The sequence below is a fragment of the Chiloscyllium punctatum genome, chromosome 36 (assembly GCF_047496795.1).
Source record: "Chiloscyllium punctatum isolate Juve2018m chromosome 36, sChiPun1.3, whole genome shotgun sequence".
Taxonomy (NCBI): domain Eukaryota; kingdom Metazoa; phylum Chordata; class Chondrichthyes; order Orectolobiformes; family Hemiscylliidae; genus Chiloscyllium; species Chiloscyllium punctatum.
The window spans coordinates 59,496,402-59,520,941 of record NC_092774.1 but is presented as its reverse complement, the minus strand read 5'-3'; the positions used below and the strand labels follow the sequence as shown (position 1 = coordinate 59,520,941).

Here is a 24,540-nt window from a genome sequence, read left to right as displayed (position 1 = left end):
CGACCCTCCGAAGTGTAACCCATCCAGACCCATTTCTCTCTGACTAATGTACCTAACTCTATGGGCAGTTAAGCATGGCCAATCCACATGACTTGAACATCTTTGGACTATGGAAGAAAACAGGACCACCCAGAGAAAACCCACGCAGACACTGGGAGAAGATGAAAACTCCTCACAGACAGCCACCCAAGGCTGGAATCAAACCTGGGTCCCCGGCACGGTGAGCCTGCAGTGGTAAACACTGAGCCACTACATATTGCAACCCGAAGTAGGCAAGTAGGAGGTTGGGAGAATGGAGCAAGCCGGCAGCACCAGGATGTGGAGTAGTCAGCGGTTTGGGTATTAAGCCTTCTTCATGATTGAAACGTTGACTTCTCTGTGAGAAACGATTTACGGGAATGTTGCTGGGGGTTGGAGGGTTTGAGCGACAGGGAGAGGCTGAATAGCCTGGGACTGTTTTCACTGGACCATCAGAGGCAGAGGAGTGACCTAATAGAGGTTACAAAATCATGAGGGGCATGGACAGGTTAATAGACAAGGTATTTTCCCTGGGATGGGGGAGTCCAGTACTAGAGGGCATGGGTGTAGGGTGAGAGGCGAAATATATTAAAGGGACAACTTCTTCATGCAGAGGGTGGTACTTATAGGAAATGAGCTGCCACAGGATTTGGGTCAGGTGTTGTCAAATGGGACTAGATTAGATTAGATTACTTACAGTGTGGAAACAGGCCCTTCGGCCCAACAAGTCCACACCGCCCCGCCGAAGCGCAACCCACCCATACCCCTACATCTACCCCTTACCTAACACTACGGGCAATTTAGCATGGCCAATTCACCTGACCTGCACATCTTTGGAGTGTGGGAGGAAACCGGAGCACCCGGAGGAAACCCACGCAGACACGGGGAGAATGTGCAAACTCCACACAGAGAGTCGCCTGAGGCGGGAATTGAACCCGGGTCTCTGGCGCTGTGAGGCAGTTTAGGATATCAGGTCAGCATGGGCAAGTTGGACCAAAGGGTCTGTTTCCATGCTGTACGTATCTCTGACTACTCATCCTGATGTCAGTTTAAAATAGAGTCCAAGTAACTTTGAATAGTTCAATCTTGTTGAGCTCACCTCCTGAAAAGTTTCAGATGAATCCCTCTGAGAGATACTGTTTAAACATGCTGAGTTGGACAAAGTATCCCATCAAGTTCAACACAAACCCAGAGTTGAAGAAGTCAGAAGTCAGAACACCAACGGGACCAAAACTGATCATAATATTCCAGGTGCAGCATCATCAACGTCCTGTATAACTACAACATAACTATATCTATACTCATTTCCCGAACTGAAGAAGGTTAGTGTGCCTAAACCTTTCTTCACTGCCTTGTGTATCGATGTAATCAGAGATATAGGACCTACTTTAAACTGAACCACAATCCTGCTTTTGGGAGCACAGTGACTAATAGGGAAGGCAAAAGGGAGATTGACCTTTAAATGGAGTATAATAGTAGGGAGGTGAAAGTGGAGGTTTTGATTGAAAGTGGAGTGAAGATTCAACCAGCTGACAGTGGAGCTGAATCACATGTAGATCAGACCAGGTTCGGACAGCAGGAAACCAGATACGTTTTTACAACAAACCACAACGAGGTCATCATTTTACTCTTAATTCCGGATTTATATTGAATTCAGATTCCACCATCTGCTGTAGCAGGTTTTGAACACAAGTCCCTAGAACATTACCTGGGTGAATAGTCTGGTGACAATAAAGTCGGCCATCGCCTCCCCTGAACACATTGGCTTATTGTGTTCAGAGGTAATAAAGGAAGAAGAGGTTTTAGCAACTGTTAAGTTGTTGATATTACACAAGGGAACATCAGCACTCTCAGTAATGGCACATACTGAAGTCAGTGTCCTGTATCAGAGGTAAGGGCTCGGGAACCATAAGAAATAGGAACAGGAATATGCCATTCAGCCCGTTGAGCCTGCTTCTCCATTCAGTAGGATTCTGGGTGATCTGGCATTCCCCACAGTCACTTTCCTCCCCTTTTCCTGCAACTGTTCATCCCCCGACTCTTCACGAATCTATCGATCCTCGTTTTAAAGTGACATGAAGGCTGTCAACAGAGTTACTGGGGTGGGGACGGGGGGGGGGGGGGATACGGGGGCTCAGGTCGAACTTGGGGACTAAAACAATGGCTTCACACTTCACAACATTTAACTAAGGGAATGTTTATGGTTATGCAATGCTGGAAATTGGGCAGGCGTTCAGATAAAATTATTGGTAAATTATGAATGACAGAGGAGTCGGGAGAGAAGTGGTGTTCAGGTACACTTGGATATCATTAGTATAGATGCCAACACCAGCAGCTACGGTTAAACAAATCAGAACGGAAGACGCTAAAATCATACCCTCCCAGAGGATAGAGTGAGGCTGGAGAGGGTCAGGACTGTCATTAACCCTGATCAAGGCTGTCCGCAGGTCGACGAGGGAATGTTCATCCCTGTCACCGTGACAAAAGATGTCAAATATCACCTTGATAAGAACTGTTTCAGGGGTAGAAACCAGACTCGAGGGCTTTAAACACAGAATTCTGGAAAAGATGGGAATGGCTAATTCAACAATGTTACATCCAAACCAACACTTCTTTTCCTGCGATAATAATAGAAGTGTTTTGGTTTTTATTTCGAAGATTCTCAGCAACACTGAGTAAGAAGCAACAAAATTAACACTAGAAATACTGCAATTGCTACAATGTGCCTGCTCCCAATAGGTGGCCATCGGTGTGAAATTAACTGTCTACAAGGGGCAATATTGGAAAGGAATTACCCAGTTCATAGCTATAAGAGGGGAGACACAGACTGCTTGATACAAACATATAATGGGCGGGAGTAGGCCACTCGGCACTTCGAGCCTGCTGCAGCATTCAATAAGATCATGGCTGATCTGAATTCAACCTCAACTCTACATTCCAACACGTCCCCGACAATCTTTCATCCACTTGGTTATCAAGAACCTATCTACCTCTGCCTTAAAGATTTTGAATCCACTGCCTTTTGAAGAAGACACACAACCCTCAGAAAGAAAAGAAATCCTCCCCATTTTTGTCTTCTACATTTAAAATATGACCCTGTACTTTCAGATATTAAGATAGGGACACATGCTGCATTCAAATAATACCTGTGGTACAGTTAACTATCTCAAAGTGCTTCACATGAACATTATGAGAATTCCTTTAAAAATCACAAGACCGGAGCACAGATGAGACAGGCGACCAAATACTTGGTCAAAGGGACAAGTTTAGGGCAATCTTTTAAACAGGTTCAATTTCCCAAACATCAGAGGACAAAGACGTGAACAACAAACACAAAATATCAACGAATGGGAAACAACAGTGTAGTCATAACGTCACAGGATGAGTAATCCAGGGAACATGAGTTCAAATCCCACCACAGCAAGAGGTGAGATGAGAATAATTCAAATCATAAATGGGGAACACAAAATAAGTCTCAATATGGTATCGATGGCACTGACGTCAATTGTCCTAAAAACCCATTTTCACCAATGTCCTTTCAAGAGGGAAACTGCCATCCCTGCATGGTCTGACTTACATGTGACTCCAGACCGACAGCATTGTGGTTGACTCTTAAACTGCCCTCTGAATTGGCAAAAGCAGGACACCTTGCACTTAGGGATGGATAACAAATATCAGCCTTGTGAAAGTGTCATAACAGAAATTGCTGGAGAAACTCAGCCAGTCTGGCAACACTGGTGGAGAGAGAGAGAAAGAAACAAAGACAATATCCTGGCTTGAGTCCAGAACAGTTGTGAGGAAGGGTCACAGCACTTGAAATGCTAACTCTGCTTCTCTCTCCACATGTGCTGCCAGTCCTATTGAGTTTCTCCAGCATTTGATGCATTTTTGTGTTTCAGAACTCCATCATCTGCAGTTCTTCATTACACTGACTTAGGGAAGCTCAAATCCCATAAAAGGGTAGAGCAGAAGCGCTGGAATTACTCAGCAAGTCTGGCACCAGTTATGGAGATAAAAACAGTTCGTACTTCAGGTCATTGAATGATCTTACATCAGGGACAAACTTTTGGGAAAGCTGCAAGAGTAAAAGGCACTTGTGTAACTTCAAAATCTGGGAGAACTCTCTCAGCCTTGGGGGTCAGGCTGACTCAGCATTCTGGTCCTGTTCATTACCTGTTAAATTCTCAGTTTGTTGTTCTTGCTATATTTCTACATGGTTGACACATTCCTATGTTTTAAAATGAAATTACAAACAGACAAGAATTTTCCATGTAAGTAATCATACATTAGAGGGTTTGGAACGTGAATGTAAACTTTTAAACAGAAAGTATTTTTTCATGCATGGGGTGTGGGCATCGCTGGCAATGCCAGCATTTATACCCATCCTTAACCACCCTGTGGTTGGTTGGAAAAGTGCATGAAGGTGTCTGAGATTGTCTTGATCAGGACAGCAATCTCAAAGATGGGCGTGCTCAGGTAGAAGTACCCTCCACTCCCACAGCCAAGTCTGCATTCACTTCAATTATAGATGTCATCTAAACTTCCCAGGACAAGGACAGCATGGGATGACAATCAGAATAAAGCTTCCTCTACTCTTCAATTGCAAGTGAAGCTACCTCAACACTGTCCCCAACAAACACTGCCAAGACAGAGACTGCATTGGGTTAGATACAGAGTAAAAACTTCCTCTACACTTCCCCATTCATGCAGTCCCAGGGGAATGACAGCAAAGGGTTAAAGAAACATTCGCGCTTCTTCCATTCTGACTGACACTTAGTCCGCTCTACACCAATCCTCAAGGAAAATTCAGAACTGAGAGTATTATCTGGTCATGAATTCACACATCCTCATGCGAATGACAGCAACAGAAAATCATGTCGTGACACACAGATAAAACACACACAATGTACAACAAAACTAGACTGTTATTGGGATCAAAGACATTTAAATGACAGGAGACATAGTCCCTGCAGTGATCCAAATGTGAGCTGAACAAATTTCACACTTGAACAATATTCTATGAGAATGCAATGTCCACCTCACTGCTGTCTATTCAGTTCCTCTGCTCTCGTTCAGGGCTGAGTTGCGGCTGACCACATTGTGGCGTGGGGGTCAAGAGGTTGGACAGTTAAGGTCAACTTGGATTGAGGGCATCCTTTGTCATGCCAGTGAGGTCGAGGGTCGCTCATTTACTCAACTTATAATCGGGGACAAGGGGATGTCAGGCTGGGCTTGTATCAGTTTGAGTTTAGAAGAAACAGATGATCCGATGGAGCTGTATAACATCTGGAGAGGACTTAATGTAAATGCAATTTCAACTCAATTCTAGCCAGAGACTAGTCTCTCATTTAAGATAGGAAAGTTTTGTTTTTCTCACAAGTGTTCTCGAGTCTTTGAAATTCACTTCTTTAGAGAGCAGCACGTGGTGGTGGGTAACCAACATGGTCTGGGTGGGACGGTCAGTCAATGTTGACTCGATGGGCTGAATGGCCTACTTGCACGCAATTGGCCTATATCAATCAATAGTATGCACTTGCTTTATGGTTACCGACATCAAATTACATGAGTGGTTTTGGTTATTTCATCTCTTATTATCGTATTCAACCAACTACAGCATCTAGAAACTAGCTCAATTACAATATCCAATATCTGCTGAGTACTTTTTCTTTTTGTCACGACCAATATCTTGAACTCTGACGTGTGACCTTTTCATTACTGTCAAAGTTCCTGATTTATCCGGACATTGTCATGGTTTTACTTTGTCGAATGTCTTCCTGGCTTTTGCAGTTAAGACCCTATATTCTGCCCTTGTCAACATTTGCCCTTACAATTCTCTACTAAGGATTTCATGAAAAAGCTCAGAGTGTGGTGAGACTGCGGAACTGACTACCATAGTGAATAGTTGGGGTGGAAGACACTACAACTAAGGGTAAGCAACCCAATACAAATGAATGTCACTGTCACCAGATTCACAACACAGTGAAATTAAAACATGCAATGTCCCTCAATTTCTCAACTGTCCCGAACCAGACTTGATGAAGAACAGATCTTGCACATCAACATTATAATTTAAACAACAACCAAATTATAAATATGGCAAATTTTCTCGGGCAAAGTTAAAGAAGATAATCTAATTAATAGCAATGATTTAAACCCTTTGATCAAGCCCCCCACCATCTCAGAGACAGAGACTTAAGCGGCAAATTAAGAAAGAATTCATTTTTAAACTTACCAATTCAAGCAAACAGTTTCCAACAATGGATTGCCAAGCCTTTGTGCAATCTTTGGACTATGACTGTTTCACAGACACGTAATTGTAAATCTAATTTAAAAGTCACTTCCGAAGGTGAATAGACACCCCAGTATTCAGCCATTTCTTACAGGCTGGGAGTCATTCCCAGAAAGAGCCAACAATTCTTTAACTGGACAGCTCCTGGTCTCAACGAGCAGCAGTGCCCAATGGAAGCAAAGTTGCAGGGGTGGGGGAGCATGACGGCATAAAACAAAAAAAAAACCGACCGACTCTCCCACGATGAGCACTGTCAGAATGTGCAGGGGTTCAGTCCTTTCAGTGACCCACAGCAGCTTCACCAGCAGAATCAGATTGTTGGGAGCACTGGTGTGCCTGCTGGTGCTTCTGCAAGGTGCAGAATGATGAGAACCTCCGCTTCCACTCGGAGCACCTGTGCCTCAGCAGGTGGGAGGAATTGCTGAAGGCCTTACCGCACTCTGGGCAGGGGAAGGGCCTCTCCCCCGTATGGACCCGAAGGTGGGATGCCTGGGTAAAGCCCTTCCCACACTTGAGGCAGGAGAACGGGCTCTCCCCGGTGTGGACCCGCTGGTGCCTCAGTAGGGCAGAGGTATCATTGAAGGCCTTCCCGTACTTGGAGCAGCTGAAGGGCTTCTCTAATATGTGGACCCCGAGGTGGATCAGTCGGACGGAGGAATAGCTGAAGGCCTTCCCGCATTCGGGGCAGGAGAATGGCCTCTCGCCTGTGTGGACACCCTGGTGCCTCTGCAGTACAGAGAAATTGCTGAAGGTCTTCCCACACTCAGGGCAGGAGAACAGTCTGACCCCGGTGTTACTGCGCCCATGAGTCTCCAGGTCAGATTGGAAACGGAAGCCTTTCCCATAGTCGCCACATTTTCATGGTTTCTCCACGGGACGGGATTCCTTGGGTTTCTCCATGACCGAAGCTTCAGCTGCACACAAACGAGTGTACAGCACCTCCCTGCCGTGAATTCCTTTTCCCAGTCTGTATAACGTTTACTGGCTCCAGAATCAGAGTGCTGCAATAGTCGGGTCTCTCATCCAGTCTCACTGATGCTGAAAACGTACTGAAAGAGGAACCAAAAAGCTTGGTTCCTTCTCACAGAATCATAGTCGAAAATTGTTATAGTCCCGATGGATTCAGTGACTGCCAGACATTGACGTGAAATTGAGGACTGCAAATCCTGTAGAATCAGAGTCAAAGCACAGCCGATCAGGCAGCATCTGAGGAGCAGCAGAGTCAATGTTTCAGGCAAAGCTCTTCATCTATTGATATTGAAACGTCCATCTTCAGATCTACAAATAATCTGTAAAAAGAGATTACAAAAGTCATTAATGTCAGTCCAGGTTAGAAATTCAAAACAAGCAATTCTACTTTCTGCAAAACATTCTTTTCTTTTTCCACAAAATTGAAAGCACCATCCCACCCCCTCTCACCCCTCTATTCTCACTCCGCTCAAACTAATCCTCCCGACGGAACTGATTCAGGATCTTACAGAGACCGAAAAGTGAAAACATCAAGACAGACACCTCTGAATTCTGGATACCTCCACCTGAAAGTTAGTATCTTTCACGACATCTAGGAGTGAGTAAGTCTGATTTTGGGAAGAAAAAAAAGTGTTAATTCAGGAAGAACCTTCAATGCAGCTTCTTGAGAAACAACCAGACACGAAATGGTTAACATCTGGGGAGGTGGAAGTGGGGAGATGGAGGAAATGAGATATCAAGACATTGACACCGACACCAGACAGAAACTGAACACACAGACATGGCAAACTTTACGGGCAAGCCAGAGTCATAGAGATACACAGCACAGAAACAGGTCCTTCGGTCCAACTCATCCGTGCCGACCAGACAGCCTAAATTAATCTCGTCTCATTTAGCAGCACTTGGCCATATCCCTCTGAACTCTTCCTATTCATATACCCGTCCAGATGCCTTTTAAATGTTATAATTGGACCTACATCCATCACTTCCTCCGGCAGATAATTCCTTACACTTGCCTCCCTCACCTCAAACATATTATCCTCCTGTTCTGGAGTTCTCCCATCCCAGGGAAATGACCTTGTCTATTTACCCTGTCTATGCCTCTCATGATTCTATAAACGTCTGTAAGATTACCCCTTAGCCTCTGGTCCACCGGGGAAAACAGCTGAAGCAATGCACTGCGTTTCCTTTTAGCTTCACACTCACAGAACCTTACTCCCGTGTAAAACATTGTTTCCCTCCCCCACACTGTCCATGGGAAAAGCCAAGACTGCTGAGACTCTGGAGTTGGGGGAATGCCACGTAGAATTCCTGCAATGTGGAAACACGCCATTCAGCCCAACAAGTCCACACCGACCATCCAAAGCGTAACTCATATGGACACATTCCCCTATCCCATTCCACTACACTTCCTGCACACTATGGGCCCATTTAGTATGTCCACTTCTCCCGAAACTGCACACCTTTAGATGTTGGAGGAAACCAGAGCACCCGGAGGAAACCCAGCAGACACGGCAGGAAGAATGTGCAAACTCCACACAGAGAGTCGCCCCAAGGCTGGAATCGAAAGTAGATCCCTGGCGCTGTAAGGCAGCAGTGCGAACCACTGATCCATCGTGCTGCCCATGTGTGCAGAAAGAGGTGGGGGCTGGGAACTTTGTTAATTGTACCACACAGTGGATTGTTGTGTAAGGTTAAATCTCACGGCATCCAGGGAGAGCTAACCAACTGAGCACAAAATTTAGAAGCGCGTTGTTGGAGATGCTGGAATCCTTCCTGAAAACAACAAATGCCGGAGATCACAGTGGGTCAGGCAGCGCTGTGCTACTCTATGACTGGACAGTGTGGATGTGGAGATGATGTTTCCACTAGGAGAAGAGTTGAGGATGCCAAGTCATTGAGGGCATTTAAGACAGAGATAGGTTCTTGATTAATAAGGGGTCAAGGGTTATGAGGAGAGGGCAGCAGAATGGGATAGAGAAACATATCAGCCATGATCGACTGGTGGAGCAGACTCGATGGGCCAAATGGCCTCATCCTGCTCCTGTGTATTGTGGTCTTAAAGCTGGGCAGATGACTTAAGGGGTTCTCACAAACTATTTCAGAATCCCGAAGAGGAGTTGTTGGACTCGAAACTTTAACTCTGCTTTCTCTCCACAGATGCTTCCAGTCCTGCTGAGTTTTTCCAGTGTTCTCAGTTTTTGTTTCAGATTTCCAGCATCCACAGTTCTTTGTCTTCTTCATCAAATTCATTTCTTGCCCTTCCCAAGTGTCTGGAACTTCATCTCCCTGATCTACAAACTGTTCACTTACCCTAGAAATGACCACTACCTCCTTCTCAAAGTAGATCCCTTTGTTGCAAAATGATTCTTCAATTCTGTGACCAAAATTATTGCATTCGTAATTACTTACACCAGGGACTCACAATATCTCAGGCCAGAACACAGCTAGATTGTTTCAGACAGTACATTTATGTGATTTCATACAATTCCCTATTCCCAACTTTACCAGCGTGTTGCAGGGAATGGAGGGTTTGAGTTAAGAAGAAGTTGGGACATTTTTCCAATGGAGCCGAGGAGGTTGACAGTTAACCTTATAGAGATTTTTAAAATCAGAAGGGGTATAGATAAGGTGTCATTCCCAGGAGGCTCAGAATATTTTATTGCTCCAGAAGGTGTAAAAGGGGGTCAAAGCTTCAACAGAAATCGAGCAGAGCTGAGAACAGATAATATTTAACCCTGTGGGAACAGGGAGATTAGAGGACAGAGAAATCAGGACCTGAAATCCGAGCTGACACCAGACTACCATGTTATCAGTGCTTTGATTCGTGCCCACCCTCTACCTTTACTGAGCCTCTCACTCGACTTGAATGCCACGTATCCCCTCGATATTCCGGATCCAATCCTTGTCATTCTGAAGCCATATCTCTGTAAGGAGTCTCTGATCATAATTATTCTCTACAATGTGTGCAGTCAATTAATTCGCTTTTGTTACAATGGAGCACACATTCACATACTGAGCTTTTAGTCTTATTTTTTGTGATGGTTAGAATCCAGTTTTGATTGCTCGTACATTTATTCTTCTTGTCCCTTTCTATCATTCTCTGGTGTTTGGTTTCCACATCACTGCATTGCTCACTGGCCTTGATTTGGATTGGCCGTGCTAAATTGCCCAGTGTCCAGGGATGTGTAGGTTAGGTGGGTTGGCCATGGGAAACGCAGGGTTATCGTTTCAAAGTAATAGAAGGAGTAGGCCATTTGGCCCATCGACCCTGCTCCGCCATTCATTAAAATCATGGCGGATCGATCAATCGTCTCAGCTCCTCTTAATTGCATTATCCCAACTTCCCTGAATTCCCTTACCACGCAAAAAACCCATCCAACAGTGTCTTAATGAAGCTGCCTCTACTGCTTCCTTGAGCACAGAATTCCATTAATTGACCATTAACCACATAGGTCCTGCCCTGAGTTGCCTCATCAAAATGCAACAGCTCATATTTGTCTAAATTAAACTCCATCCACTACTCCTTGGCTCATCGGCTCATCTGATCAATTATAATTTATATTAAACTTTCTTTCCTACCTTATTCCCTAAAAGATGAAAATCTCCATCCCAAACTCTCGCCCTCCATTCTCACTTTGTTGAATCTCATCACGGATGTCCTCATCCTGAAGGGTTTGGTTCATGCTGATTCACAGGCCCACATTCAAGGGGGATCTAACTGAAACGTACAGAACATTGAACGGCCTGGACAGAGTGGATATTGGGAAGATGTTTTCATTGGGAGGAGAGACTAATACCCATGGGCATAGCCTTAGCATAAAGGGAGAATGGAGATTAGGAGCAATCTCTTTTGCCAGAGAGTCGTGAATCTATGGAATTCATTGTCACAGAAAACTGTGGAGGCCAAGTCACTGAGTATGTTGAACATTGAGATAGAGAGGTACAGCACAGAAACAGACTGTTTGGTCCAACTTGTCCATGCCGACCAACTATCCCAACCCAATCTAGTCCCACCTGACAGCACACGGCCCCATATCCCTCCAAACCATTCCTATTCATACACCTACCCAAATGCCTTTTAAATGTTGCAATCGAACTAGCCTTCAACACTTCCTCTGGCAGATCATTCAATAAACGTACCATCCTCTGCGTGAAAAAGTTGCCCCTTAGGTCTCTTTTGTATCTTTCCCCTCTAACACGAAACCCATGCCCTCTCGGTCTGGACTCACCCACCCCAGGAAAAGACTTTGTCTATTAATCCTATCCATGCCCCTCATGATTTTATACACGTACAGTTACAACGTTTAAAAGACATTTGGATAAGTACATGAATACGAAAGTTTCGAAGGTTTATGGGCCAAACACTGGTAGGTGGGCCGAGTTTAGTTTGAGAATACAGTCAGCATGGACTAGTTGGATGAAGGGTCTGTTCAGTGCTGTCAGACTCTGTGAATGACCTGTATTGGTCTTAAAACCATTTTCTTACCTCCCCCGATAAGCATCCACTTCTTTGTTGTTCAAAACTCAGATGAACTTAGCCTTGAATATGTTCAATGACCCCACTTCTGAACTCAATTCCTCTTCGTAATTTACCACTTGCCTCGCTCATTGCCTGCTGCATCTGCCCGACAACTGGTATTGACTGGTGTGGAGGGACTCTGAGACCCCTCTATACATCCATACATCATTCCTGATGAAGGGCCTGTGCCCGAAACGTTCCCTGTCCTGTTCCTCAGATGCTGCCTGACCTGTTGTGCTTTTCCAGTGCCACTTTTTTCGACTTTCACCTCTAGTCCTCACTTTCTCCACATTCCAATATGTCACCATTTCAACAATGCACTGCTTTTTTTTTTAAACAGCAAAGGCTATAACTTCACATTGCAGCACTGCACTTGCCATGTGTTTGTCAATTGAGACACAGACCTGGACCAACTTCGGGAAGAGGCAAATGACTGAGTTCTGAACAAAAACCGTAGCACACTCAAAACGTCGGCTCTGTTTACCTTTCCACTGATGCTACTCGACCCGTTGGCTTTCTGCAGTATTCGCTGTGTTTGTTCTACACAAATGCTGCTTTCCATTAAAGAACTGCAATCCCTGTCCTCTGGTAACTGACCCTAGTCAGTGGCAATAGGTTCTTCTGATCATTAAGGTAAAAACAATGACTGCAGATGCTGAAAACCAAATACTGGATTAGTGGTGCTGGAAGAGCACAGCAGTTCAGGCAGCATCCAACGAGCAGCGATATCGACATTTCGGGCAAAAGCCCTTCATCAGGAATAAAGGCAGTGAGCCTGAAGCATGGGGAGATAAGCTAGTGGAGGGTGGGGGTGGGGAGAGAGTAGCATAGAGTACAATGGGTGAGTGGGGGAGGATATGAAGGTGATAGGTCAAGGAGGAGAGGGTGGAGTGGATAGGTGGAAAAGAAGATAGGCAGGTCGGACAAGTCAAGGAGACAGTAACTGAGCTGGAAGTTTGAAACTAGGCAAATGTGGCTGTGGTACCGAGTTTGTTTCATAACATGGTTGAAGAGCTTCAGAGCAGAGGAAATGACCTGGGAGTTGCAGTGGGAGAGGGACTCACTGAGATTCTTGTAGAGAGAGGAGGAAAACTTCTTCAAGGCAGGCATCCTTGCAAGAGGATTCGCAGTAGGGTTAAAATCAACAAGGTAAAAACAATGACTGCAGATGCTGAAAACCAAATACTGGATTAGTGGTGCTGGAAGAGCACAGCAGTTCAGGCAGCATCCAACGAGCAGCGAAAACACCACGTCTTCTCCCATCATTGACAAAAACCCCTGGAAATCTCCAGTTAACCATCTTTGCTCCAAAGAGAGCATTCCCAAACTTGGGAATGTCTCCACAAAATGGAAATTGCTCATCCCTGAACATGATGCATGTGTTACAATGGGGAAGAGGTTTTGGCAAAATATTGTCAGTTAGCAGGTGGAAAAATGTTCAGGAAGTAAAACACAAATCCCAGTCTCCAGCTTTGTGAATCTTTAGAAACTCTTTGGGAAGTGGAATTAGAGGAGAATGAAAGATGAACTGACGGACTGAGCAGAGACAGTCCAGACACCGTCCCTTTGTTTAAGAGGCTGATTGACTCTGATATTCTCGGGAGATGAACTGACCCGAGACATTGAAAAAATTCTCTGCACATCAGGAATTCAAACCCATTCTCGGCTCGGGGCCAATGAGAAAATTCGGGAAGAGGCAAAACACTGAAAGGCTCGAAGGGCGATGGCCCCGGTGTAGGAGAGCTCGTTCCTCGTGACATGGATGTGCCTGCAGATGGTGGGATCAGGCTGTCCCCATGTCTCCATAATGAATGTCCAAGGCTTTATTATGGAAAAGTAAAACTGATAGAAGACAATGGTAATTTTGGGCGGGGCGGGTTGAATTATGAATTGAATAGTAGGTTTCGCAAAGACACTGTGGGCCTGGCGCTCGGGTTTGTCTCTGTGGTGCAATTGGTCAGCGCGTTCGGCTGTTAAGCGAAAGGTTGGTGGTTCGAGACCACCCAGGGAGAGAGTGTTTCTTGTTCTCGCTCCTACCGCTTTCTTCGCTGCGAACGTGCACGTTTTTAATGGTTTCAGGAAAATGTTTCCCAAACGGAAATCTTCTCCACTGAGGCAGCACAAAGGGGTTTCTGAATTTATTGAATTTCTAACGTAAAGGACTGCGGATGCTGAGAATCCGAGACAGAAAGCGAAACTGCTGGAAAAACTCAGCAGGTTTGGCTGTACCTGGATGAGGAAAAAAACGAGTTCTGAAATATTGTCTCTGATTCTCTTTCCACAGATGCTGCCTGACCTGCTGAGTTGCTCCTGCAATTTCTGTTTTTGACTGAACTTCCATTTCATCTTTCGGGATGAAACACCCAGACTCGCCATTTGCAGATATTTAACCCTTTCGAAACCTGTGAAGTGATTGGATTCAAACAAACTCTGCAATGATTTACTCTTTCGCAGCTCCACAGGCAGACAGACCTGGGAAATGAAGCTGTCAGTGTGGTTCTGTGTTGATGGGCCAAGTGGTGAATGCGATGGACATGAAACCCATTGCGGTTCCCCCACGCAGGTGTGATCCCTGCCGACTACAGTTGAGAAACGACATCAAAAGAAAAGGGAGATTGCTCCACGGTTTGTTTTTAAATGCAATCAGTGGACGGGTTGAAATATTTCAATCACATTGGGACTGGTCGGGAATCTGCAACCCACTGCCTGTCAGGGTGGAACAAGCAGATACCCACAGAGCTGCTTTTGAGGCGATGAGCCACGAGTTTGGAAATGAGACTAGAACAGTGAGGGGCGTGAAGTCGTGATCGAAGTTAAGCAGGCACCTGAGGACAAAGGTGTTTTATTTGCCAGTGAAAGATACTGCTTCACAAAGTTGGGACTATGGAAGGGAATCAGTGACGGTGATTATCTTTGGTTGTTCACCTTGTGAATGTTCCCATTGCTGCGCATGTCCGTGTTAACGTCAGAACTCTGCAGCATGGCGGCGTCAGTGACGCACAGGGCCGGGGCGCAATGGATGACGCATCTGACTCCACCTACCTGTTTGAAATGCAGCTCACAGCTTCTTCACACACCCCAAATAATCTTTCTCATTGTTCTGAAGCCGGCATACGGTTTGAATTCCTGATCTGCGGGAATGAGAATCCTTTCACTGTGTCACGTCAGTAAGTGTCGCTGAGAACATCAGAGTCAAGTCACAGCGCTGTCAGAGGAGGGGAAGCTGAAATAGCCCCTCACGCTGCTCACCGGCACATTTCACTTTCCCCAACTCACCGCCTGGCTATTGGCAACCACTGTGGCTCCTGGGAGTGGAAACGGAACAAACACCAAAACCCAGTCTCACCTTTGTAAATCTTCAGGAAATAAGAAAACTGTTCATCCCTTCGGGTCTTCCATCCTGGACAGACAGCGTTGATTTTAAATGACTGTCCAGTCAGTGCCGATTCGTTTTGGCTCAAAAAATCTTCCTTATCTCATCCCAGCATTTATTGCCACAGAGAACTGTGCGGCAGAGTTCATGTATATATTTCTTTGTATGGTATTTTGTAAATAACATTCGTTTTCTGGTTGTTTGTAAAGGGTATTTCAGGTTCATTAGCCGCTGTTTAAGTGTGTTGGGCGGTTTGTGGGCTACCATGATGCTGAGAGGGTTGAGTTGTCCCGACATCATTTCCCAGATGTCTTTGATGTAAAGTAATGTGGCTAGGGTTTCTGTAGACGTTGTGTCTGCTTGTGTAAGTTTGTTGATGTGAAATCGGCTCACTGGAATTATTGGGTAGGCAAAGGTGAGGACTGCAGATGCTGGAAACCAGAGTTTAGATCAGAGTGGTGCTGGAAAATTACAGCAGGTAGACAGCTTCCGAAGATCAGGAAAATCGACGTTTCGGGCAAAAGCTCTTAATCAGGAAAAGAGGCAGGACGCTTCCAGGGGTGGCGAGATAAATTGGGGGGTGCTGGGCCGAAGGTAGCAAAGAGTACAATAGGTGAATGGGGGTGGGGATGGAGGTGACAGGTCAGAGAGGAGGGTGGAGCGGATAGGTGGGAAGGGAGATTGGCAGGTAAGACAGGTCCTGAGGACAGCGCTCAGCTGGAAGGTTGGAATTGAGGTAAGGTGGGGGGAGGGGAAATGAGGAAACTGATGCAGTCCACATTGATGTCCTGGGGTTGAATGTATCCGAGGCTGAAGTTGGGGCGTTCTTCCTCCAGGCATCGGGTGGGGAGGGAGCGACGATGGAGGATGCCCAGGTCCTGCATGTCCCTGTGAGAGTGGGAGGGGAGGTTGAAATGTTGGGCCACAGGGCGATGGGGTTGATTGTTGCGGGTGTCCTGGAGATGTTCCCTCAAGCGCTGTGACTTGACTCTGTGACGGGGCTCCAGTCTCCCCAACATAGAGGAGATCATATCGGGAGCAATGGATACAAGAAATGACATTGGTGTTAGCCTTCTCACTCCCGTGACCCGGGTTCGATTTCCGGGCAGGGAAGCAATTTTCAGTACAGCTGTCAAACTTTGTCCATATGTTCCTGGTGGTCCAGTGGTTAGGATTCGGCGCTTTCACCGCTGCGGCCCGGATTCAATTCCCGTTCAGAGAAGCAATTTCCAGTGCGTGTTTTGGCTACCCCTTCTCCTTAACTGCGGTGTACAGTTACTTATTGGTCTTCGTCGTCACTGGGTGCTGCAGTGTGTCGTGGTTCGTTGAAATAGTGTCCTCATTCAGATTTGTTTGCATGTGTAGGGATGATTACTTCTGCAGCTAAGTATTTGGTTCGCGTGTGGTGTTTTCCTGTAGATGCTGTTTTGATTTTACCATTGACTGTTCGCTCTACTGTGACATCCAGAAATGGCACTTTGTTGTTGTTCTTCTCTTTTGTGAATTTTATGCCAGTAAGGAGATTGTTGATGGTGTTGTAGGTTTCCTCTAACTTGTTTCATTTTTTGATGACAGAAGTGTTTCATGGGTGTTTCGTTGATTTGTTTGTCGGGCTTGTTACTGAATATGAAGTGGGTGATAAGGCACACTTCCACGAGGTTGACAGTGTTATCTTTGCTGATGAAGTTGTTGCTGTGTTTGTGTCTTTGGTTCTTCGAGTAGTGTCTTCAGTTTTCTTTGGTCACGTTGATGTTAATGGATGTGAACAGGGCTGTTATGTCAAAGGACAGCATTATTCCACCCTCTTCTATCTTAGTGTCTTTGGTGTTCAGGAATTGTTGGATGGAGTAAATGGAGTGGAGTGAATCTTCGACTAGGTGTTTTCGTCTTCAGTGGAGGCCTTTGACTAGTCTGTATATTGGTGTTCCAAGTCGTGAGACTATGGCCTGAGTGGGGGGAGGGGGTTTCCTGGTTTGAAAAAGAGGAGAACAACAATAAACTGCCATTCCTAGATGTCACAGTAGAGCGAACAGTCAATGCGGAACTTCAAACTAGCATCTACAGAAAAACAACACACACAAACCAAATACTTAACCACAGAAGCAATCATCCCAACACCCACAAACGAAGCTGCATCAGGACATTATTTCAACGAGCCACTACACACTGCAGCACAGAGAAACTATGAAGAGCACAAGAGAAATACGTATATAGTAAATTTAAGGAGAACGCGTCCCCAATAAACCCATTCCGCCGATTTCTCATTGATGCTTCCAAACTGACTCTCAAAAATTCGGTTTGACACTCCATTCTTTCCTGCTTGTTTTTTGAAGGGTTTTGAAAGCTTTCCCAATCCTCTGACTGAGTATTGGAGTTGGGAAGTTATGTTTTGGCTGTTCAGGACATTGGTTAGACCACGTTTGGAATATTGTGTGCAATTCTGGTCTCCCTCCTATCAGAAGGATATTGTGAAATTTGAAAGGGTTCTGAAGCACCAATGGGCCCACAGCGGGGAAGAGGGCCCTTCTGCTGCCCTGAGTGTGGGAATGCCTTCAGTGATTCCTCTGCCTTGCTGACGCACCAGTTGGTCCACACCGGGGAAGGCTGTTCTCCGGCCCCAAGTGCGAGATGGCCTTCAGCAGTTCTTCCCACCTGCTGAGACACCAGTGGGTCCACACTGAGAGGCCGTTCATCTGCCCCGATTGCAGGAAGGGCATTGCTCTTTCCTCCAACCTGCTGGCCTATAGGTGTGTCCACATGTTGGAGAGGTCGTTCAGTTGCCCGATGTGCAGGAAGGCCTTCAGCAATTCCGATGCCCTGTTGAGGAACCAGTCCATCCACACCGGGGAGAAGCCGTTCTCCTGCCCCGAATGTGGGAAGGTCTTCACCTGCTCCTCCACACTGCTGAATCACCAGCTGGACCACACGGGGGTGTTGGGGGTGTCAGTGGTGGATGGGGGCGAGGCCATTCAGCTGCCCTAAGTGCGGGAAGGCCGTCAGCAATTCCTCTGCCCTACTGAAGCACCAATGTGCCCACACCGGGGAGATGCCCTCCATCTGGCCCGAGTGTGGAAAGAGGTTCATGTTTTCCTGCAACTTGCGGAAGCACCAGCGGGGGCACCAGCGCTCCCAGCAATCAGATCCCACCAGTGACGCTGCCTTCAGTCACCCCCCAGGACTGAACCTCCTGCCAGTTCTGACAGTGGGTGCAGTGGGAGAGTAGGTGGGCTGTTTTTGTTTTCTGCTGGACTACAATTGCCTCCCCCACCCCCCACAACCACAACTCCATGGTGGCTCAGGGTTAGCACTGCTGCCTCATGGCACCAGGAACCCAGGAATACTTCCACCCTTGGGGAACTGTGTGCAAGTTATGGAGGGTAGGAAAATGGATCTGAGTGGGTTAGTCTTCGGAAGACCAGTGCAGATGTGTTCGGCTGAAGGACCTGTTTTTCCACATTGTAGGAGTGCTACGATCCTATGAGCTTTGCTTTCAGTGGACACTGCTGCTCATTGAGGCAGGGACTGCACATTGCCAATGAAATGATTCAGAGAAACCTAGGACCGCAAGACCATCGGAGCAGAACTTAGACCATTCGGCCTTCTCTGCCATCCTTTAGTAACAAAAGTATTGGATGAGATTAGCTACAGTGTGGAAACAGGCCATTCGTCCAAACAAGTCCACACCGACCCCCCGAAGAGTAACCCATCCAGACCCATTTCCCTCTGACTAATGTACCTAACTCTATGGGCAATTAAGCATGGCCAATCCACATGACCTGCACATCTTTGGTTTATGTAAGAAAACAGGACCACCCAGAGAAAACCCACGCAGACATTGGGGGAAAGTGCAAATTCCTCACAGACAGCCACCCAAGGCTGGAATCAAACCTGGGTCCCTGGCGCTGTGAGGCTGAGCCACTACATATTGCAACCCGAAGTTGGTAAGCAGGAGGTTGGGAGAATACAGCAAGCCAGGCAGCACCAGGATGTGGAGTAGTCAGCGTTTTGGGTATTAACCATTCTTCAGGACTGAAACGTTGACTTCTCCATGAGAAACAATTTACGGGAATGTTGCTGGGGGTTGGAGGGTTTGAGTTACAGGGAGAGGCTGAATAGGCTGGGGCTGTTTTCACTGGAGCATCGGAGGCAGAGAAGTGACCTAATAGCGGTTATAAAATCATGAGGGGCATGGACAGTGTAATAGACAATGTCCTTTCCTTGGGGTGGGGGAGTCCAGAACTAGAGGGCATAAGTTTAGGGTAAGAGGCGAAACATATTAAAGGGACAACTTCTTCATGCAGAGGGTGGTACATATATGAAATGAGCTGCCAGAGTATATGGGTCAGGTGCTGTCAAATGGGACTAGATTAATTTAGGATATCAGGTCAGCATGGACAAGTTGGACCGAAGGGTCTGTTTCCATGCTGTACGTGTCTCTGACTACTGGTCCTGATGTAAGTTTAAAATAGAGTCCAAGTAACTTTGAATAGTTCAATCTTGTTGAGCTCACCTCCTGAAAAGTTTCAGATGAATCCCTCTGAGAGATACTGTTTAAACATGCTGAGTTGGACAAAGTATCCCATCAAGTTCAACACAAACCCAGAGTTGAAGAAGTCAGAAGTCAGAACACCAAGGGGACCAAAACTGATCACAATATTCCAGGTGCGGCCTCATCAACGTCCTGTATAACTACAACATAACTTGCCAACATCTATACTCAGTTCCCTAACTGATGAAGTTCAGTGTGCTGAAACCTTTCTTCACTGCCTTGTGTACCGATGTAATCAGAGATATAGGGCCTACTTTAAACTGATCCACGATCCAGCTGCTGGGAGCACAGAAGTAGAGTAGTGCTGCATGAGTGTGCTGGGTAGATAACCCAGAGGACGATGGGTACATACCATGTCATGCTATTGCTCAATGTCTCTGTAAGCTGCTTTCATATACAAAGGTTCTCTGTTCTGTATCTTGCCTTTGCATCTGGTTCCCAAAGCTTCTTCAGTGGAGGAGCGGCCGCTGGAGCCTAGGAGTTCAACAACCCCCCGGAACTGGAGGAAGGTCCAAGCTCCAAGAAGCGGGGGGGGGGTAAGGCTGGAAGCTGGATTTGCTCAAGGCTTGTATTTTTAATTCATTTAAATGGCACCTACTGAATGGGGCAATGGTTTATATTAAAACCGGAGGATCATATCAGAGTGCTAATATTTAGCAGTGGTAGTTGGTAAAATGCACTCTCTGGAGGAGCACTTTCTATGATGCTGCATTTCTTGCCTTCTGCCCTTCCCCCATTTCTTATCTCCCATCTTGATTTTATATTTTTTTGGTCAAATTTCATTTCAGATTAATCAGACTTGCGATTCACTGTGTGCTATTAATTTGTTTGTTCGAATATTGTAAGTCAAAATTAATACTGTAATTTAAGTTCTGATGTCAGAGTTTGACATTGAATGTGCAGGTGTGAATACCAGGAAGTTGTGAAAATAAATCAAGAATTTGTGGTTTTTAACAAAAAGAGCAGTTCACTGATATTCATGGCATTGTCTCATTTGCGTGTGATGATTCAAATCTGACCAACAAACCGTTTCATGCAGTCATCCAATTGAATAAAAATTTTCTTTAATTTAATTAAAGAAAATAACTCTGGCAGGCTAAGATTTATGCAATCTATTTGTAAGATGATGTCCATTGCTCGCAATATGGTCTCATCCACATTGGGGAAAGTGGACGCCAACGAGCGGAACATTTCAGTGAACAACTCTGGGACTCTAAATCTAACTGACACACCGCCCTGTGGTGGAACACTTTAACTCCCCCTCCCATTCCACCAAGGACATGCAAGTCCTGGGCCTCCTCCACTGCCAAATTCTTGCTACTCGACACTTGTAGGAAAACACCTCAACTTCTGCTTTAGGACCCTCCAACCACATGGTATCAATGCAGATTTCATCAGTTTCCTTATTTCCTCTCCCCCACCTTGTCCCAGATCCAACCTTCCAATTTGACACCAACCTCTTGACCTGTCATACCTGTCCACCTTGCTTCTCCCCTATTTGCTTCACCCTCATCTCTGACCTATCACCATCAATCCCTACCTCCATCTACCTATTGCACTCCCAGCTGCCTTCCCTCCAGCCCCACTTCCTTCCCATTTATCTCTCAGCCCCCTTGGGTCACACTTTATTCCTGATGAAGAGCTTATGCTCTCAACCAAGACTGTGATGAAGCAACATCCTCAACAAGTAGGAAATAGCTCCCAAGTCAGATTTCATCCCCTCTTCTGTTTCCCAGTTCTTTCAGAAATAAGGAATGTCTTTTTCTTCCACTAGAAAGTGGTCTTCCCCTTTGCGCTGTCTGAAGTATTATGCCACACCACTCCTTCAGACACCTTTTAAGAATCCTTTCAACCTGTTTTTCTAACAATTGTGGAGGTGACCAAAAGCAAACATTTCACTTCTCCTCAATGTCCCATTTCTCCTCCTATGAGCCATTTTGTCATGTTGTCTATGTTACAAGCAGCCGAGTGCACTTGGTTCCTGAATTGAAATTTGGCCATTGAAGTGAACAGGATTAATATTTATCGATGGCTAGCTGTGTTTGCACTAACTGTAATTTTCCATCAATATGATGTCTTTTGTTCCACCAAAACTGGAAACAATGATCTGTGTTTATATTGCAGTCGGATGTAGAAAATCATCCCAGCGATCTTCACGTTATTATAGTTTACTGAGGCCATAACATCATTGCGTGGCAGTTTGATGTGACTAAAACCTGGATGGAAATCTCTAGATTATGTTGTAAAAAAATCGGTATAATGTTATTCACACCCCGCGGTCACCAACTGAACGAAGCGGCTGTGTGTTTTAATCCCGTGATGAACAGTTTGTGTTCGACTTCGCACATTGCGGGGAGCTGAGCATTGACCCAAACAATGGGCACACCATCTCCCCGACAGTGTTCACAAATCAAACTGACAGCAAAGATTCACATGTGATCGAAAGTTTCCGCAAGTAACTTTCGATACAACGTACTCCTTTCTTCATCTGAAATGTTAGACGTTGATCGTAGTGAGCCTGACGTGATTCGAACACGCAACCTTCTGATCTGGAGTCAGACGCGCTACCGTTGCGCCACAAGCTCACGGATGGCCCACGGGCGCTCTATTCATGCTTAAGGGAAGTGATCGCACTACAATGATTTTACGTTCATGTCTGTTCTGTTTCCCCCCCTTCTCCTTCTGTCTCTCGAAACAATTTCCAACTCTCTCTCAATAAAAAGCTGAAAGAACTGCGGATGCTGTATATCAGGAACAAAAAACAGGAGTTGCCGGTGACCCTTCCACAGAACAGATGGTGATTGGGAAAATGTCGGTTTATGTTTAGGAGATATTGTGGGAGGAAGGCGGAGATCAGGACAGAGCCCAAAGCGAAGGAAGAACTGTTGGACAGAAAAAGGAGTTGATAACGATCTGCGTGAGGCGGGGGGGGGGGGGTGAATAACTGTTAATGGACACTGTTCGTGGTTAAGTAGTGTGGAATGACAGACTATGTGATAACAGGGCTTGGCGTGTGCGGCAGGGACGAGGATACCATGGAGTTCAGGCCTTAGAATTATTGAATTCGATATTGGGACCGGAGGGATGTATGGTCCCCAAGTGTAATATTCGGTGCTCTTCGTTCTGCCGGTGCTGAGCTTCGCTGGAACACAACAGCAAACCTGAGACAGAGATGTTGGACAGGGAACAGGGTGGGGTGTGGAATTGGCAGGCAACTGGAAGCTCAGGGTCTTTTTTTGCAGGCAGAACGTGGATGTTCTGTGCAGCAGTCACCCAGTTTACGGTTCGTTTTCCCCAATGTAGATGAGGCCACATTGTGAGCAGCAAATGCAGTAGACTGGGTTGTGGGTAGTGCAGGTAAAGTGCCACTTCAACTGGAAGGTAAGTTTGGGCCCTTGGATAGCGAGGAGGGAATAGGTAAATGGGCTGGTGTCACACATTCGGCACTTGCAGGGGAAAGTGCAACTCAACCTGTAAGTTTACTTTGAGAAAATCCTGGACTTGAACTCCCAAGTCTCTTTGCATTTCGGATTTCTGCATTTTCTCCCCATAATCTTCTGTTCCAACAGTGACTATCTATGTCAGGGCAGCACCAGTGATTTCCTGACATATGGATTGTATTTGGGGATATCAAGGAACGTCAGGAACTGTGAGTATCTCAGGAGCAATCGTTATTCCTGGGGGAGGCAGAGAGGAATGTGGTGTGATCCTGTAAACTCCAGAACTTTGATAACTTCATGAGTCAGCAATAACTCTTTCTGGACCAAGAAACGAAAGGGCCAATGAGAAACTGCTACAAGGGAGTTAACAAATAACATACATTAACTATCGCTGGGCAGGAGGAGGCAAAACAATGAGCTGTTCCTTTGGACAGATGAGATTATGGTGTTTAATAACTGTGTGACAGAAGGACAATTAATTCTGCCTGTAGAAGGAACGCCTTGGCGTAAAGGGGTTAATTGCAGGACAGGCTGTTTCAAACAGGTGGAAAACCCTCAAGGATAAGAAGGCAAGCTACAGACCTGAGGTCTCCAGAAGTGTGGGGAGGTGGTGTCAAAATCTAAAGCCCAGCACACTCACGCAGCATTACTCTGTTTCTGGGCTCTCAGCAGCTGGATTATGTATCAGTTTAAAGTAGGTCCCATATCTCTGACAACATCGGTACACAAGGCAGTGAAGAGAGGTTTCAGAACACTGGCCTTCATCAGTTAGGGAATTGAGTACAGATGTTGGCAAGTTATGTTGGCATGGAAACACACCCTTCGGTCCAACTTGTCCATGCTGACCTGATATCCTAAATTAATCTCGTCCCATTTGACAACACCTGACCCATATACTCTGGCAGCTCATTTCATATATGTACCACCCTCTGCATGAAGAAGTTGTCCCTTTTTATATATTTCGCCTCTTACCCTAAACCTATGCCCTCGAGTTCTGGACTACCCCAGCCCAGGGAAAAGACCTTGTCTATTACCCTGTCCATGCCCCTCATGATTTTGTAACCTCAATTAGATCACTCCACTGCCTCCGATGCTCCAGTGAAAACAGCCCCATCCTATTCAGCCTATCCCTGTAGCTCAAATCCTCCAACCCCCAGCAACATTTCTGTAAATCGTTTCTCACAGAGAAGTCAACGTTTCAGTCCTGAAGAAGGGTTAATACCCAAAACGCTGACTACTCCACACACTGGTGCTGCCTGGCTTGCTGGCTCCCAACCTCCTGCTTGCCTACCTCGGGTTGCAACATGTAGTGGCTCAGTGGTTACACCTGCAGCCTCACAGTGCCAGAGAACCAGGTTTGATTCCAGCCTTGGGTGGTTG

The 24,540-nt window shown here is 46.0% G+C and overlaps 1 protein-coding gene and 1 non-coding gene across 2 annotated transcripts in view; both read right to left on the bottom strand.

Annotated features, from left to right (window-relative positions):
• The window catches only part of LOC140460550 (uncharacterized), a 197,900-nt gene that overhangs the window by 95,238 nt on the left and 78,122 nt on the right, over positions 1-24,540 (bottom strand). The gene's annotated exons all lie outside the window — the stretch shown is intronic.
• Positions 22,234-22,305, bottom strand: trnaw-cca (transfer RNA tryptophan (anticodon CCA)). Its single transcript has one exon. It is a non-coding gene; the product is annotated as a tRNA-Trp (tRNA).